The 19,313-nt window shown below is 39.1% G+C and overlaps 1 protein-coding gene across 8 annotated transcripts in view; it reads right to left on the reverse strand.

Moving 5' to 3' along the window:
• UBE3A (ubiquitin protein ligase E3A) overlaps positions 1–11,234 on the reverse strand; it is a 97,183-nt gene extending 85,949 nt beyond the window's left edge. For 7 of the 8 annotated variants that reach the window (XR_012330242.1, XM_033852055.2, XM_004316755.4 and 4 more), the window contains exon 1: positions 11,098–11,234. The gene's annotated coding sequence lies outside the window, so the exon portion shown is untranslated. The remainder of the gene's footprint in view (positions 1–11,097) is intronic. The other variant, XM_073801332.1, reaches the window with a different exon arrangement.
• Between the last annotated feature and the right edge of the window lie 8,079 nt (positions 11,235–19,313).

Raw genomic sequence — 19,313 nt, forward strand, 5'->3', positions numbered from 1 at the left:
TAAAGTCATAAAATCTGAATTAAGGATAAAAGACCATTAGCTTCTAATTTAACTTCAAAATGCTTTTAAAAATTCACAACATATGGGCTTCCCTGGTAGCGCAGTGGTTGAGAGTCCGCCTGCCGATGCAGGGGACACGGGTTCGTGCCCTGGTCCGGGAAGATCCCACACGCCACGGAGCGGCAGGGCCTGTGAGCCATGGCCCCTGAGGCTGTGCGTCCGGAGCCTGTGGTCGGCAACGGGAGAGGCCACAGCAGTGAGAGGCCCGCATACCGCAAAAAAAAAAAAACAAAAAATTCACAACATATAATTTTAAGTGAACTAGATTGCATCTGTTAAAAGACAGAAAATTGTTTTTCTAAAGACCATCCATACTCGAAGGACATAAATATTAAACATTGAGAACATTTAATTTTCTATTAATGTCTAGTAAAATACTAAAGTGTAGCCTAATTACGAATTTTCTTTTGAGCAGTTACCAACTGGAGTAATATTTCTCTAACTGGAAAAAAAATGCAATTCTGATCAATCAGTAAACATCCAACACTGACAAATGCCTGAAACTGCACGTGAAAAAAAAATGAGACCGACATTTGTTTTTCTCATTGAATCTTCAATTCAAAAGTAATTATTTAATATCAGTTGAGCTAAGTACTTATCCAGGAAACACAGAATTCAATAACCATACCATACAAGAAAGCCCTAATACTAGTAAGTACAAAGAGATTCTAAAAGGAAGGCTTCCCTGAGTAATATTTAGGCTGAGCCCTACAGGATGGATAAAATTTGTTGGCTAACTGTGTTCTAGGCAGACTGAAATGCACTGGGCAAAAGGTTTGCAACAAGGAGCCTGGATAGTTCAAAAAACTGAAAAAAAGGCCAATATTGTTAGGTGGTTCCAAAAAAAGGAGAGTGTGAATTAAATCTTAGGAGGCAGAGAGAATCCAGATCAGATGGGACCTTGTAGACCAATTAAGGATTCTGCATTTTATTCTAAAAGCCACAGAAAGCCAAAGAATAATTTTAAACAGAAAGTAACAAAGTTAGACTTGTATTTTTAAAAGTTCACTGGAAAAGACAGAATTGTTGTTTATAATAATCTAAAAGAATTATAAACTAATAAAACTGATGGAGTTCACCCAAGTTAATGGATACAAAATTAACATCAGCAATGATCAAATGTAACAGAAAAAAGATCCTATTTACAGTGCAAAAAAATATGTATAGATCAAATATCTAGGAATAAATTTAACAAGGTATGTATAAAAGGAATTTAGGAAGAAAACTGTAAAATACAGAATAAATGGCAAGATAAACTATGTCAATTCTCAAGTTAATTGATGTATTCAATGCAATTCCAATTAATATCCGCAAACAAACTTGATACACTGGTTTTAAATTATTATGGAAAAGTGAAAGTCTAAGAATAAAAGCTCTGAAAATGAATAAAGGAGTAGGCTTTGACTCACACTTCAAAGCTTAACATAAAGCTATTTGAAATAAAACAATGTACTACCAGTGTTTAAAAAAAAAATTAAAATCAAACCCAAGCATTTGGCAGATGATACAGGTGATATTTAAAAAATTTAATGGGGAAAAGATTCAATACTTAATGTTGGGACAACTCGTTTTTCATTTAAAAAAAAAAAGATTCCTAATTCCCTCCCAGATGGACCTAAATGCAAAAAAATAAACAACAACAAAAACCTCTCAACTATTTGCAGACAATATTAAAAGGGATTTCTTCAATAAAAAACAGAAATCATAAAAGAAAAGACTCATGAGCTTCACTTCAAAAATTGAGATATATCCCAAAAGAGAATATCACAAAGGACAATAAGTAGGGTTTTATATTTTATTCTTATTCTGATAACTTTCCCGGCTGCATCATAAAGAATGCTGGATGAGATGATCTCCAAGATCCTTTACAACATAAACGTTGTATAACACGTTGTCTCTTACTTTCTTTTAAACCATTTCTTTATGAAACATTTAAAACATACAGAAAATAATAAAATTCATATCCATATATCCACCACCCAGAATAATCAAGGAAATGCTAAAATGAGAGTAATATTTTGCTAAAATTTCACACCCATCAAATTTGCAAAAGTTTTAAAATCTGACAATCTCAAGTATGGGCTAGGATGCTGGAAAAAGAAATGTCCGTACGCTGCTGATAAAGTATATACTGGCATAACCGGGCTTCCCTGGTGGTGCAGTGGTTGAGAGTCCGCCTGCCAATGCAGGGGATACGGGTTCGTGCCTCGGGCCGGGAAGATCCCACATGACGAGGAGCAGCTGGGCCCGTGAGCCATGGCCGCTGAGCCTGCGTGTCCAGAGCCTGTGCTCCGCAACGGGAGAGGCCACAACAGTGAGAGGCCCACGTAAAGCAAAAAAAAAAAAAAAAAAAGTATATACTGACATAACCATTTTAGAGAAGAATTTAGCAACATCCAGTAAAGTTATTCACAATCTATTTCCCAGCAGTTTCACTTCCATGAATCTTCCCAAAGAAATATGTGCACAAAGAAATGTGTCAACATGATCACTGCAGCATCATTTATAATAGCGAAAAAGGAAAAAACTCAAAATATCCATTAGTAGTGGGACACATATATTTGATATATCATACAATGGAGTACTATACAGCAGTTAAACTAAACTAGAGCTACATGCATCAACATACATATCCCAAAAAATAGTTTAAAAAAAAAAAAGCTGATGAAAGATATGTACAGTAACAATACCATTCTGTAAAAATTTTAAAACACAAAATCCAACACCATATATAGCATTTACAGATACAAGTACACATATACAGTAAAAGTATAAACAAGGATATGAAATTCAAGAACCTCGGGATAGTTATTACCTTGGGTAAAGAGAGAAGGTAATAGGACTTGGGGGTGAGGTGGCTACAAGTGCATATGTAAGACTGCATCTGGTTCGCTAAGGATCAAAATTGGCGTAATTTATAGTTCTGAGTGATGGGTAAATAAGTACCTGATATTTACTGTTTTAAATGTTTTTTTAATTAAAATATATACATATATTTTAAAAAGAAAAAAGTGAGCATATAATATACAAGCCGAAAATTACTTTGGAGATCTTCTAATCCAACCTACTTCCTTGATAAAAGAACTAAGGAAAGATATCAGAATAAGAACACAAAATAAATACTATTGGAGTCATCGCCATTTTAAACACATACTACATAGCTAAAAAAGCACTTAAGGGGGTTAGACCTTGTTCGCTGGAGAGAAAACCTTGGTAGGCTGAACAGCGATCAGCCCCAATTTCTCAAAATCTGGTGTCAGCTAGTAATATGGAATGGGCATGTGTGAACACATGCGCGCGCGCACACACACACACTCTCTCTCTCTCTCTCTCTCTCTCTCTCTCTCTCTCTCTCTCCTAGGAGTGCCTTGTCAAATTCAGCACAGGAATAGGCAGTAAAGTGGGTCTCTGGCCCACTATCCAGGCTGACCCCTAGTCCATCTTTACTTAAAATTACTTGAAGTTCTGAGGCCTAGAGGATTGTTCCAGATCATACTTCATTATATCCTGATCATAGTTCATTAGCCCACAGCACATATCTAAAAGTAGTCCTGAACTAACTAAAAAGTAGCTCATTCATCCAGCACTTATAAATACCTAAAACAGCACACGGAAAAAAAAAAAAGAGAGAGAGAGACAGCAAATATTTAGTGTTCACACAGAATCTTCAATCCAGGAGTAAATAGTTTAATTTCAGCTGAGATAAGTGACCTATCAATATTTTACAACTTGGATCCATCTATTTTTAAGTTCACCCCTCCCTACCCTTCATCTACCCAAAACATGTAAGAGGAATTTTGAGGAGGGAGGAGACTGACTCAGATACTGAGTTAAATGAAACCCTAAGATTTTACTTTTTATTTTGAAGATAATATGAAATATAGTACACTGGGTAATAATTAAATTTAAAGAAATAGATGATTTTAAATGCAGAAATCTAGTTTTATGTATATGAAAGTCTAATGTTTGTTCAGCTTTTCTAATATATTATACTTAAGTGTTCTCATGTCAACATTAAAGTCAACTTTTAAGAAACAGCTCCACCCGTTTACAGGGCAGAAATAGAGACAGATGTAGAGAACAAACGTATGGACACCAAGGGGGAAAGTGGCGGGGGCGGTGGTGGTGGTGGGATGAATTGGGAGATTGGGATTGACATATATACACTAATATGCACAAAATAGATAACTAATAAAAACCTGCTCTATAAAAAGTAAAATAAAATTCAAAAAAAAGCAGTTCCATTTTATCAAGCACAATGTACCCCTACGTTAGCTACCAAACTTTATCTATTTCCTATTTTCCTCCTCTGTTCTTTAAACATGTTTGATATGTGTCCTAGTCCATTTAGGCTGCTTATACAACAAAACACCATAGACTGGGTGGTGTATAAACAACAAAAATTTCTCACAGTTCTGGAGCCTAGGAAGTCCAAAATCAAGGCACCGGCAGATGTGATGTCTGGCAAGAGTCACCTTCCTGCTTCATAGATGGCCATCCTCTGGCTAGATCCTCGCAGTGGCAGAAGGGAGGGAGGGAATTCTTTGGAGTCTTTTAAAGGGCATTAATTCCATCATGAGGGCTCCATTCTCATGACCTAATCAACTCGCAAAGGCCCTACCATCTAATGCCATCACAATGGGGGGTCAGGATTTCAACATATGAATTTGGGGGTTGGGGGGGACATAAACATTCTATAACAATACGTTACAGACATAGCAAAATGTGTAAGAAATTGAATATGAATGAAGCAGCTTAACTAATTAGGGAAGGTTTTCATTTCTTAGGAGCTCTAAATTTGGATTATCTTAAACAGCATAGTTTTCTATCACCAACATGGAATATGGCACATTATCAGCTCACTTCAGAAAACTAGAAAAAATGTTACCTAAATATTCTTTGTGTGAAATGGGATTTATCAATTAGTATACATGTCACATACAATAGGTGTTCAAAAGACAGGTATTTTTTAATTCTCAAAACAAAAACTTTATTTAGCAAAGGTAAATATTTAGTATCCTTATTCATGACACACTGTAAGGTTATCAATATTGGCAAATAGAAACACAAGGCACAATAAGCAGAATTCCTAAGAAAAAAGTACTAAGGTAATTAATAAGTTGGAAATAACCCAAATTTCTCCCTGTGACCCATTAGCTTTATATAGAAAACACTGCTGGGCATCTCATCCTTTCCCTTCCAAAAAACAGGATTATGCTTTACATATGATAAAAGATAGGAAAGTATTTGTTGTATGAAGAAATTCCTGTAGTGGTATCTGCAGTGCTAGAGCTATCATCTGAGAAGAAAATAAAGAACATCCCTTTTAGAAAGGGTGCTAAAGAGTGCAAGTGACAAAATGTGACATTTGTCCATACTGAGTGGTACATACATGGTTGTTATATTATTCTTTCTACTGTTTGTGTATTTAATTTGTAAGGAAAATTCAGAATTTACACTGTATCACAAAGAATATAAAAATAACCGAGTTAGCATATTGGCTACAGCTCACAAGGGCAATTAATCCTAAGACTATTTCTCACATTCAAGGAGACTGCTGAGGTAGACGTCTATTAGAGACTTGAAATGGATAAGCCATTCTTTTTGATACAAGGAGACAAAAGTCAACAAATGAAAAGAATATGTGTAAAGTACTGGTAGCATCTTCATTCAGCCCCTAGCTATGTAATTTGTGTGTAGCACTACTTGTCTCAAATGTGAAAAGGAACATTCTGAATTACTGAAAGTATGAAAAAATGGACACCTATTAAGACCTAAAAAAGAGCTACAAGCCTGCATACCACAAAGAGACAGGTCAAAAAAAAAAAAGTTTCATGTTTTATTTCTGTAACATAAAGGGATCTGTGCTTGACTAACCTCATCTCTTCCCAAAGGGTACAGAAGATCAACTTCTGGAACACAATGAACTGTTAAAGAGTCACCACAGTAGTCTCCACACTGGCAAGCCAAGAGTTTCATTGAAAGAAGATTTTTATCCTACTTGGGTTAAGTGTTCAGGGCTCATACACCACCTCCTTGCTTTATTTGCAGCACAGATGTTGACTTTAATTAATGAAGTCTTACTTAGGATTCTCTTCCACAATCCACATATGACATCTTATGTGAGATTCCAGAAGATTTCCTAAAACTGAACTTCAGGAATAATTTAATCTAGTAAGGTTCTAAGTCTCCAAAACCTCTTTTCCTTTCAGGTCAACCTTATGATTCACTTGCCTTTATCACATTAACAGGAGAGGTCAAAAGTAAAGCAAATTACAGAAGTGATTTGACTTTGGACTAATAATACTGAATAATGCATCACTAACTATTAAGATCTACTGTTTATTTCAAATGTAGTTACCAAATATAAAATAAATTCACATACTAAGTATTTCCAAAAATAATATTTCTATGGAAAGGTTAAAAATGTTAGTAAAGAAAAGCATGAAAATACACCAAGGTTCCAACAGTCTGTCTACCACTAACCAAGCTGTTTTCTTGGGCAAGTCACTAAATCAGTTATAAGGTCACTTTATAGAGTACCATTAATTTACTTTTTCAAGAATGATCTCATTTGAAAATCATTCCTCAGAAACAAAGCAAGTATCACCCTTACTTGACAGAAGGAACAGAGCCAAGGCTTAGAAAGCTAAATGGCCTACTCATGCCCAGCTAGGAAGCTAGAGAAGAAGGATGAACCCACAATCTTCCGACACCAAAGTTAGTGTTTCTTCCTCCACATCAATGGTTCTCCATGACTTTCGTTCACAGAACCTGTTGAGACTCTAAAGCACTTAAATTTTTATATATAATTTTAGGGCGTTCACAGTCACAAGGCTTAGAATCAAACAGTAATAACAGTCAGCTAAATCTCATGTGCAAACAACAGTAAAAAAAAAAAAAAAAGTACTAGCCTTATTTCACTTTCAGATAGACCTTATACTTAATGATCTTTTTTTTTAACTTACTATCCATAATGGTATTTATGTTAAAGATAACAGATAACTCAGATCAAAGCACTGTGACAATTTTGAGATTAAATGAAAAGTTGGCAAAGAAATTTATCATGTATTTGTAAGTAATCTCATTAAAAAACTATTTATAGGGACTTCCCTGGTGGTCCAGTGGTTAAGACTCCGCACTTCCACTGCAGGGGGCGTGGGTTCGATCCCTAGAACTAAGATCTCGCACCTTGCATGGTGCAGCCGGAAAAAAAAAAAAGAAAAAAGAAAAACCTATTTATGTAGCATCTTTAAGTATTTCAAACATCTCATGTTTTGGACATAGATATAGGCTTGTAGATTAACACTATTTCCACTTACTGTAATTTTACTTTATTTTCTTTATTAGAAGAAAAAGCCCCACTTCCTCCAGTAACTGCTATGGTCAGAAAAGGCATCTTGTTGAAGGCTGCCTTCTACTAATATCATAGAAAACACTCACTTAACTGCAATAAGGTGGGTGGGCATTCTCAAAGCAAAGTAACACTCCTCCTAACTGGTAAGACAGAACATGTACCATTATGTGCAGAGTCCTGACCTGGAGTCCAGAGGCTCAATTTGTGCCCTGGCTCTGCCACCTGGTGACTTTAAGAAAACCATCTTAAAGCTCTGCACTTCAATTTCCTCATGTGTAAAACAGGAATAGCCCTACTCAGGCTCACAACTTCTGTGAATTTATAACCAGAAGACAGAATGACGACTGTCCCAGAAAAATACCAGAGTATTTACAGGCAACTTGCCAAAGTAAATTTATTTTTTTTATACATATACATACACACAAACACTAACATACTATGTGCCAGACACTGGGTGGAGGATTGGGACCAAGATATGAAGCATCTAACATGTGCCAGACAGTGTATAAAGGAAGCAGTAAAACAATATTCTTTAGAACAGGAGCTGGGAGTAGGAGGTGTTGAGTCCATAGAACTGCCTGAGGAGTGGAAGGGCACCAGGAGAATGGGGCTCCATTATTTGACAGGGTTTCACAAAAAGTGTTATATGGAGAAAGTCACTAGACTATACACTTCCAAAAGACAGAGACATGAGTCTTGTCTTTATAGCCCCTACACCAAGCTCAGCTCAGAGTAGCCACAGTAGATTCCTAATAAATGTTAGCTGATAACTAAGTCATCCATACTCTGGTAACACACTCTCTGGTAAACACTAGAAGTCCTTGTCCTTAAAAAGTGAGTTCAAAACCAGTAAGCAAAGTAACAATGTAAAGGATAATATGTTAGAGTCCACTGTCTATAAGGTGCTTTGAGAACATTCGGAAAAACTGGGTAGGAAGACTTCAAAGGATAATACTTATTAAGTGCCTATGTGTTAGGCATTGCACATGCTTTAATCCTCACAACTCTGAGTTAGTCTCACCACCCCATTTTACAGATGACAAAACTTGCGGCTCGAGATTAAGTAACTTGCCAAGGGTCAGACAACCAGGGTAAGCCAGAATTAAAAGCAGGATCTAACTCCAAAGCTATTTCCACTATACATACCATAATGTCTTTGGTTTTTATACTTTACCTTTACATTTGCAGTGGGGAGAGAGCAGGGACTATCACAATCAGCCAAAATTTTGTCATCCTGAATCATTATGAAAAGAGCATCTAAAACTTTACCCAAGTATTTTACTTAAAAAATCACTTCTGAAAATTGGTCTTCACTCATAAAAATCATAAAACTAATTTTTTAACAGCTGCATATGTATATTTAATGTCATGTTTCTACATTTTGACCTATACAACTACAGGTCTAAACAAAAGGGCAAAACATGACTGAAGAACATGACCAGTAATCATTTAAGAAAACAGACACTTTAAGTGTTTGGGCTGAAAAATTTAGGTATGATCCATAGTTTTATATTATTCCACTGACTGCATATTGAAAGAAACAGCAAATTATTCCAAATATTTTTTTAAGGGGAGAGAGGATTGTTTTTGGAGGGGAGAGAGGAGGAGTCATTTAGAAATGATCTATGGTTTAAGGAATAAAACATTAAATGTTACGTGTCAAAGACACTGTAGGTACCCAACAAATCTTGTTAAATGGACTGGGCAAGTTGGATGAGAATGTGTCTTCCTCTCGCTTCTGACTACTTACTTAAGAAGCTTTTTTTTAAGCCATGAAAAAAAAGTGTAAATTTAAGAGATATGAAATACAAGCGGCATATAAAACCTGTGAAAATGAATCAGAACATTGTAATTTGTGTCTCTGTGTAAACTCCTCAGTAACCCAGCAATGTCAGAAGATGGTGTACATGCTACTCAGCACATTAATGCTACTTAGTAAATACTGACACAATAAGACTTTCATAGTTTACGTTCTAATTTTTAAATTTTTTTAAAACTGTTTTTGGTTTGCTATTTAAAGCATTCCTTTAGTGCCACAGGAGTTTAAGTCTTTTTTTTTTTTAATATTTATTTATTTGGCTACGCCAGGTTACAGCTGTGGCATGTGGGATCTTTCAGCTGTGGCATTCGGGCTCTTAGTTGTGGCATGCGGGATCTAGTGCCCTGACCAGGGGTCAAACCCCGGCCCCCTGCATTGCGAGCCCAGCGTCTTAACCACTGGACCACCAGGGAAGTCCTGAGATCATTATTTCTTCAAGCTACTTCTTGTTTCTGTTTTGTCATGATTAATAATTTCTTTAATGGGCTTCTGGTCATTCTTTGGATTTAGCAGCACCATCATTAATATTGTATTTTTTCATTAAAAATGTGATAAGCAGTTCAGATTTACAAGCAGGGTCTAATTCCAAAGTTATTTCCACTTCTTTTTATCTTCCTAAACTCTAAACTTTTTTACATGGTTTACAAAATAATCTCTTAAGTAAGGGTACTTACTCGTCAGAGGTGTGAGATAAACACTTCTCAGCCCTCTTGTCCAAATCACTTGACAACATTTACTGGGTATCTCAAGTGTCTTTCACAAGTAACTTTTTAACAGTTGTACTTCTGAACTTTAGGTCGTTTCCATTTCAATCCCCCTTCTCCCCCGACCCCAGACAAAATTCTGGGGTAATCTGCTGCTTCTCTCAATATTGCAGATAGTGGAATGATCTGAAATTATGGGTCATACCTGTATTCCTTTCTGATTGATGGAGGGTAACTTCGGACTGTAAATCCCATATGCCATTAGCTGACATTTTCGACGGCACCCTAGCCACTTAATAAATATAATAACAGACTTTGTAATGTTTCTTTTTTAACATATCCACAGAACGTTTTAAAAAATTCGGAAACTAAATTATCTTTCAAGAATTCTAAGATTAACCAACCAGCGTCATATTAAAATTATTTTTAACAATTTTATGGATCAAAACATCTGTCGCATTAAATTCTGACTTTACCAACAAAATCCTCCACACCATGACGAGTCCTTTTCATTTTCTCAACTGTAAAAAAATAAGGGCCAACTGTTTGCAGGTTTGCATTTAATAGTCTCCAGCAAACCCAGTAGCTCACGTTTAATTTCAGAACCTCGATGAGTAATCTGTGAACACAACCCTTGGGCTTGATTTAACAATTCATCCGCCCTCCCTCCCCACCAGTCCACCCCCAAAACCCCAACCCACCAAAGCACACGTCTAAATATTTCTTCACCAAGAAGGCCAAAACCTCGAAAGCAGCGAGGAAGAGCTCCCCTTGGAAGGAAAAGGCCAGCCCTTCCCAGCCTGAGGCCCAGGCCGGCCCTGCTAGCCCCACTCCAAGAAGGGCCACCTCTAGATCGCCAGCACGCCCCGCCCCGGGCCCGCTCGTGTCCCCTCGGGCGACAAAACCCTCCCTCCCTGCGGCGCCCAGCCAGGACTGACAGTCACGGCAGGAGCAGCAGCAGCCGCTGCTAGCAGAGGCCTACTTCTGGCACCGGCCTCTCCAGACCGCGCGCGCCCCCAAACACTCGCCCCGGCGGGGGTGGGGGCGTCCCTACCCTCGCCGGAGCCTGCCCCGAAGGGGGACTTGGGCGGCCGAGGAGACGATGGGAGATGCCACCCAGCCGCCCCGGCCCAGGCCCAGTCCTCAGCCACACTGACCTGTCGTCGCCCCCGCGCCTGGGCTGCGGCCCCCGCAGCAGCAGCAGCCGCTTCACTGGTCGTCGCAGCCCTCACCCGCCGCCTCCGCCCGCCACCGCCTCGTTCCCTTTCGCTGCCGCCACCGCCGGCGCTCATGCGGGACCCGCGCTTCCTTCTCCGGAGACCGAGACCGGGAAAGGAGGCGCAGGGGCCGCAGAAAACCCCGCGCTCGTCGCCAGCCGCCGCTCCGCCGCTGCCTGTCCGCACCGGGGGGCTACGCGGCCCGCCTGGCCAGGGCTAGGTGCGAGGTGGTCCGAGCACAGCCCCGAAGTAGAGCCGAGAGAGGTGCCGCCGCCCGCGGCCGTGAGCGCCGGGTCGGCAGAGGTGAAGCGCAAGTCGGCGCGGCGGCGGATGGCAGGCGCCCGAGCCGGCGGAAGGCTACGCGGAGGCGGGGTGCGCGAGCAAGAGAAGGGCGGTGTGTCGAGGTTCCGGCGAAGGCGAGTCAGGCTCTATCGTCTCCTACAGTCACCCCGAGCCCAGCGCCACCATCTTGGGAAAAACGCGGATCTCGCGGCCGCGGCGTAAGCGGGGAGGACTGGCTGGGCGGGCCGAGTATCCCGGCAGGCAGCGCGCGCCACCCGGCCGGGCGAGGGCTCCAGGCCTGGACGCACGGACGCGGGGCGGGGCCGGTGTGCGGGCGGGAGGGCGCCGCGCTCTGCCCCGCCCTCCACCGCCAGCTCCGCTCCCCTCCTGCTTGCCGTCGTCGCCAGCGCAGGGGCTGTTGGGAAGGGGAAGTAGCTAGTGCCTCCCGGAGTCCCACCAGGTTGGTCGCCATGTTGGCACTGGGAAAAGGGGGCGATGCCTCTTTTGAGCCACCGTGGTCTGTGGCCCGACAGAAAGCAGGCGGTACACTCCGGAAACGCCCTGGAGCCCTCTGGAGTGTTGGCGAGTCCCGTGGTCAACCCAACCGAGGAACGTGCCTGAACTTGGACGCTCCCGATTTTGTTGGGGAATGAATCGGCTCCGAAATTGCGCCAAGGGGGCTTTGATAGCTGCTAGCCCCGCGGTGGGGCAGAACACTCCATATTCTAGGTCTCCGATCCCAATCCTTTTACGCCCTGAGCTGCTTTGTAAACATTGCAGAGGTAGCCCAAGAGTGCGGACCAGCTTTCAGGGGACCAAGGTCATCTGCTTAGGACTTTTGCCAACACACGATGTGTCACTAGTTTACATGAAGGTGAAAGCCTGTCTCCTGCAATTTTGACCTTCAGTAGGTTGTCGATAAAGAGAAAGTGGCCCCTTAGTTGACCCCGGCTGGATACAGGCTAATTGTGATCCGTATGACGACTGAATCCATTTAAAGCCGTGCGCCTTCATATTTAGCACCAAGGTCACCATCTTATTTAAAAGGATTTTTTTTGTGGCTCTGCAAGACTTACTACTTACTAGCAAAGCTGCAATGGGGTCACTAACAATTCATATCCTTAAGGTTTGCGGCTTTTGCTGCATAGAATACTGTATGAGATCCCATTCATCTAGTATTCAAACTTTTTATATCAACAATAGTACATAACAGTGAATTTAACTGTCATTCTTAGAACATCTTTTATATATTTATATGTATATATGTATATATATAATATATATTTGTATACTGCTTCCCAACAACAAAAAATAAGCTAGTGGAATTTAAATTATTCTAGGACAACTGATGATAAATGACTATTAAAGCATGCCCAATTTTAACTCAGTTCCTTATTTTTTCATTTTCTTCCATTACAGATTCTCATTTGGAAACTTTGCAGTTATGTTTTATGGGAGAGATTAGTTAAAATCAGTCTCTTAAGGATTTATCTTTGCATATTATCAAAATAGGCAAGTGTAAATCTTTAAAGACTTCATTAAAGTAAAATATTACTACAATATCTAGCATATGAAGATTCTTTTAGCAATTCTACTTCCTCTTACGTAAAAATTGTCTGAATAATGTAATTTTTTTTGTAATAAACTGGTATATCAAATGTGGCAGAAAACCATGAGTTCCAAGAAAATTAAAGACAAGAGAAATAAACCTCTTAATTAAATGTCAGTTAAATGCCAGTTCTTTACTAAGATCAAAGAGGATCCCAATTCCTCCTTGAAATCTGGAGAAATTACCCATAGCCCTTTTAGCTCGTTAATATTAAATAGGCATTCTTATGTGTGATGCTAGTGTCAGACTTGTTTCAAGAACCCACTGTGCTGTTTGCCTTGTCCATGTTCAAATTTCAAAATGTTTGCTGGTAAAAATTACCAGTATGGAACATTGTCAGGAATCGTTAGAATACTAATAGTGTTCCATCTCCATATATATCAGTTTTTATGAATAATTTTTTTTCCCAAGTCAAACCCATATTTTTCTTCAGGTACGTTTTCCCAGAAAAACAACTTAGTAGCTACCAAGTTAAGTAGTAAATTTGTTAGACTATTGTAGGCAAAATGAGACCCAGTAGTTTCTAAGTTTCTCATTTCAGGTATAAAGTGAAAGGAGCAGTTTAATTTTTTTAGCATAGTGCATTAATTCCTTTAACAAACTTTGAACTTCTACTATTTACCCAGAACTGTGCCAGGCTTTGGAAAACAATAAAAGATCAACAATCCCTATCCTTGCCCTCAAGAACTCACAGTCCAAGAGGAAATCACCAGTAAAATGAAATTTATTTTGGAGTAACCCAACAGTTTTTATAGAACAGTGTTCCCCAAATTGCTGATGAAGTTGGTTTTTCAACAGGGCTGTTTTGTTGCTCAAGATTTCTTTTTGATGTGAGTCACAACAGATGAATCAAAATGCAAAAACACAATTTTTTATTACCTAGCATGCCCCTGGGATCAGGAAGAAGCTGAAAGAATGGAACAAAAAATGGTTGGATATGGTGGGATAAAAGTTACTGTTGCTATATTTAGGTTGCATCAAAATGTTACACACTCAACTATTGAAAAAGACTAGGCTTTCAGTATATGAGTAGCTCTCAGTATTTAAGAAATACTGTTGTAGCAAAATTAATTCCATGAAAAACGTTGCCTGGCATATGACAAGTGCTCAGTAAATGTTAGTGCTTAGTAATAGCTGTAGTGATATTAGCATTATCTGTATCATTGTTTATCATTACGGACTTCAGGCATTAACTCCTTCACACCTTCACCCTTATTCCTACAGATTACCCAAATCTGTACTCCCCCTGATCTCCTGTCCTAAAGTATGAGCCATCTTTCTTCCTTTCTACAGCTAATATATATATTATATATATATGGGGAGAGGTGCCCCTCAAGACTTAATCCCTCAGTCATTCCCTCTCCTGTTCATTAATTCTCCTATTAACTTTGTCCTTTCTGTTTGGAAAAGCTACCAGATTGCCATTTTCTTCCAAGTCCCTCTTCAACTACTGAAATTTAGCATGTGCCCCCACTTTACTAGCAACATATACATTGCTAGTATTAATGTCAGTAATGGCATAATGATCAAATTTAAAAGTTGCTTCTCAATTTTCATGGTATATGACCACTTTGCAGCCTTCCACACTGCTAACCACTACCTACTGGAAACTGGTCCCTTGGTTTCCATCACCGTGAATTCTCCATCTTCTGTGTCTTGGACCACTCTTTCTCAAGTCTTCTTTACAGAATGCTTATCCTCTCTGCTTTTGGTTCTCTTTACCCGCCATTATTACAGTCTCTCACAGAACTGTTTATGTATACTCTTTCTCTATCACTTATATAAGTCAGGAATGAAATCTGAATCTTGAACACTGACCTCACTCAGAAACTTGAGACATGTATCTTCAGCCCCTTATTGAAAATTTGTATTGAATATCCTACAGGCACCTCAAATTCATCCACATCTGAAATCGAACTGCTGACTGTGTCCCATTTTTCATCATTAGCTGAGATGTGGAGAATTGTGGAGAGAAGCAGGTTTTGGAAGAATAAGCAGGAATTGGTTTTTGCAAATGTTAAATTTGAGATGCCTATATCTCTGTAGTACAGACTGATTGCTAGTTGGCCCCTAATATGCACTCTACTCTACTCTTCATACATGATAATGGAATATCTAGCCAGATACACAGTTGCCTGTAATAAGCTAAGTGTGGCCATGTCACTAAGTTCTGACTAGTGAGATGTGAGCAGAAATGATGTGAGCAACTTCCAGATCATATTCTAAAAGAAATGAGATGCTCCTTTCCCTTTGTCCCTTTCTGATGATTGGAATGTGGGGTTGTGAGCTAGAGCAATAAGATGTGTCCCTGAGGACTTCCTGAGTCACAGTTTGTATACCAGTGAACTTTGGTGTCAGACAGCTACTAACTTCTATAATCTGCCATGGTTATTCTAGATACCTTTCACTGCAGCTGACCCTGTATCCTAATATCCAAATGAAGAAATCAAGGAAGCAGGTGGACGTAGGCATCTGGAGTTAGGGGTGAATGAAACCAAATCATCCTACATTCTTTGACTTGATTGATGACTCTACCATCTGTGGCAGTCCCCAATCATAATGTTAGTAATCCTAGATTTCTTCCTCTTCCTCACTCTCCTGACATTTAGGAGGCAAAGTTACATATTCCTTAAAGAATTGATTTTAGAATTAGGTAGCATAGCAAAGTGGTTAAAAGCATAGGTTAACAACTGCAAAAATGCTGGGCAAAATCATAAACTCCTCTGTGATTTGGTTTTCTCATCTGTAAAATTGGGTTGTTGTAAGGATTACAAGTTAGTATACATAAAAGCACTTAGAGTAATGCTGGGTACGTAGTACAAGCTCAGTAAAGGTGAGCTTTTTTTTAATCCCATGCAAATTCCAGTTCTGCCGCTTACCAGATATAGAAACTTCAATTAAATATTCAATTAATCTTTCTGTTTCCTCATCAGTGAAGCAGGAAAAATAATAGTACTGACCTCATCCGGCTACTGTGGAGAGTGAACAGGGACAATATATGTGGAGTGTTTAGTGCCTGGCATATGGGAAGCGTCCAATAAATGGGAATAGGCACTACTATTACTATTAATAGCTGTTATTGTCATTATTATTATAACATCCATTTCCTTCTGTATAATCCCACTGCTGCTACCATAATTTAGATCCTTAGTGTTTCTTACTTGAACCAGAATATAAGCTCCAGAAGGGCAGGGCCATTTTATCTTACTCATTATTGTATCCCCAACACCCAACACAATGCTGGTCCAATACTTTCCTACTGAAGCATCTCATCATGGAATGTTTTTTAAAGAAACAAATGTGAATCTTATTGCTCCCTTGCTTGAATATAGCAGTGGCTCTTCATAGCTTTCTGGAAAATGTTCAAACTCCAAGAATAAGGCCCACTGGAGGTGGGCTCTGCCTCCCAGCCCCGTTTCCTTCCACTCCCCTCATGGATCCCTTCCTGGAGCAGTACTTTACAGTCATTTGGAGCCCTTTTGCCTGCAATTCGTTCTGTCTTTTAAACAATTTCAAGCACCTCCTCTGAGAAGCCTCTCTAATCTTTCCAGGCAGGGTTGTTGCTCATGCCACTTCTTCCTATCATGTCACTTTTCACATACTGTTGGTTTATGTGCTGTGCTTACAATTCTGTCTCCCCTTAAGTTCCTTGAGAGAGGAGAGTGCCTTTGGTTTGCTTTTTGTTCCCAGTATCTATCTCCGTAGCTAAAACCTAGCAAGTCCTCAAAAAGTGTTTGAATGAATGAGCTAATATATGGTAAAGTAGTGTATCTTTGGATATTTCACTTTTCAACTGTGCCAAGCAGAGATACAAGGTGCAGAAGTGCCTGCCTATACAATTTAGTGGGGACAGAAAAATCAGGCAAATAAATTTGTTTTGATAAATTATCAAAGTAATATATTTTAACTTGTGAACTCCAGCAACTAAGTAAGCAACAATATATGTCTTTTAATCTTTTGGGACCTTAGTACTATTATGTATAAAATTAAGATAGCAAGATAACCTACAAAATTCTCTTAAATCTACAACTTATTCAACCACTAAATTTCACTAATTGCACATATATCCAAGACTACTTAAGAAGTCATTCAAGGGCTTCCCTGGTGGCACAGTGGTTGAGAGTCCGCCTGCCAGTGCAGGGGACACGGGTTCGTGCCCCGGTCCGGGAAAATCCCACATGCCACGGAAAGGCTGGGCCTGTGAGCCATGGCCGCTGAGCCTGCGCGTCCGGAGCCTGTGCTTCGCAACGGGAGAGGCCACAACAGTGAGAGACACGCGTACCGAAAAAAAAAAAAAAAAGTCACTCAAGCAAAACCCTGCAAGTCATTAAATCATGCTTTTACTACGGTCATTTCAGTCTTTGTGCCAGCCTTACCCAGCTGGAGAGTAGATGGAAAAGAGGAGTTTTATTGAACAGCGGTTGCTGCTTTCACACTGAATTCATGCGTCTAATACAATTTTTAACACATATCATACTGATCCTAACAGAAATTCTAACAATTTTTTAAAACTAAGGAAGTGCGTTGTTTAAATAAAATCTTGGTTAGTAAAAATAATGTAGACAACTATACTTACTGTTTTTCTTTGGGATACCTCAACTAAAGAAAATATCTAGCAAGGGAAGAATCGTGAATATAGTTTGCAATTGATAAGCAATACTTTCTTATTCTTACTCAACACAAGAGAATAAAAAATTATCAAAATGATAAAATTTACTATTGGAATTTTTTGGTATTCCTTGAAACAAAGCTTGCCTTCTTTTTGTTTTTATTTTTTCGTTGTGACAGTAAACCATCATTATAATATAAAAAGACAAAGGTTTTTAAAAATTCTAACGCTGATATTATTCTTGACATAAAATATTTTCTATTGCTTCTTTTTTTAGTTCCTGCTAAGCATGATAGTGATTGCATATATATTTCAGTACTTAACGCAAAGTTCCTGAAAATGAATTCATTTCCACAAATTGCATTTCTGAACCAATTAAGTGCTAGTTGCTTAAATACATTGTACTAATACTGACAACAATCTTTGCTATTATGCATTTCATGGATTAGGAAATTGAGCTTAAAATAAGTAACTTGCCCATGTCCCACACCTAAAACCTAGTAGAGCTAGGGTGTAAATCCGTGGGCGGGGGGTGGGGGGGGGATAGGGGTGGTGTGTGTGTGTTGCAGCTTTCCCAGAAAACAAAGATAAGTTTTTTCAATTGCAAAAATATGTTTCCTTGAAATGTTTTCTCAATTTTCCAGTCATCACTTTTATTCATTGCTTCCTAAAAGTATTATAAGGAAAATATTCTCCTTTAGCAGTTGTTGTTAAGCTAGTTTGGTGGTGCTGAACTCTCTCAGCTTTTGCTTGTCTGTAAAGCTTTTAATTTCTCCATCAAATCTGAATGAGATCCTTGCTGGGTAGAGTAATCTTGGTTGCAGGTTTTTCTCCTTCATCACTTTAAATATGTCCTGCTACTCCCTTCTGGCTTGCAGAGTTTCTGCTGAAAGATCAGCTGTTAACCTTATGGGGATTCCCTTCTGTGTTATTTGTTGTTTTTCCCTTGCTGCTTTTAATATGTTTTCTTTGTATTTAATTTCTGACAGTTTGATTAATATGTGTTTTGGCGTATTTCTCCTTGGATTTATCCTGTATGGGACTCTCTGTGCTTCCTGGACTTGATTAACTATTTCCTTTCCCATATTAGGGAAGTTTTCAACTATAATCTCTTCAAATATTTTCTGTCCCTTTCTTTTTCTCTTCTTCTTCTGGAACCCCTATAATTCAAATGTTGGTGCATTTAATGTTGTCCCAGAGGTCTCTGAGACTGTCCTCAGTTCTTTTCATTCTTTTTTCTTCATTTTGCTCTGCAGTAGTTATTTCCACTATATTATCTTCCAGGTCACTTATCCGTTCTTCTGCCTCAGTTATTCTGCTATTGATCACATCTAGAGTATTTCTAATTTCATTTATTATGTTGTTCATCGTTGTTTGTTTCCTCTTTAGTTCTTCTAGGTCCTTGTTAAACGTTTCTTGCATTTTGTCCATTCTATTTCCAAGATTTTGGATCATCTTTACTATCATTATCCTGAATTTTTTATCAGGTAGACTGCCTATTTCCTCTTCATTTGCTGGGTCTGGTGGGTTTTTATCTTGCTCCCTCATCTGCGGTGTGTTTTTCTGTCTTCTCATTTTGCTTATCTTACTGTGTTTGGGGTCTCCTTTTTGCAGGATGCAGGTTCGTAGTTCCCATTGTTTTTGATGTCTGTCCCC

The sequence above is a fragment of the Tursiops truncatus genome, chromosome 2, assembly GCF_011762595.2.
Source record: "Tursiops truncatus isolate mTurTru1 chromosome 2, mTurTru1.mat.Y, whole genome shotgun sequence".
Taxonomy (NCBI): Eukaryota; Metazoa; Chordata; class Mammalia; order Artiodactyla; family Delphinidae; genus Tursiops; species Tursiops truncatus.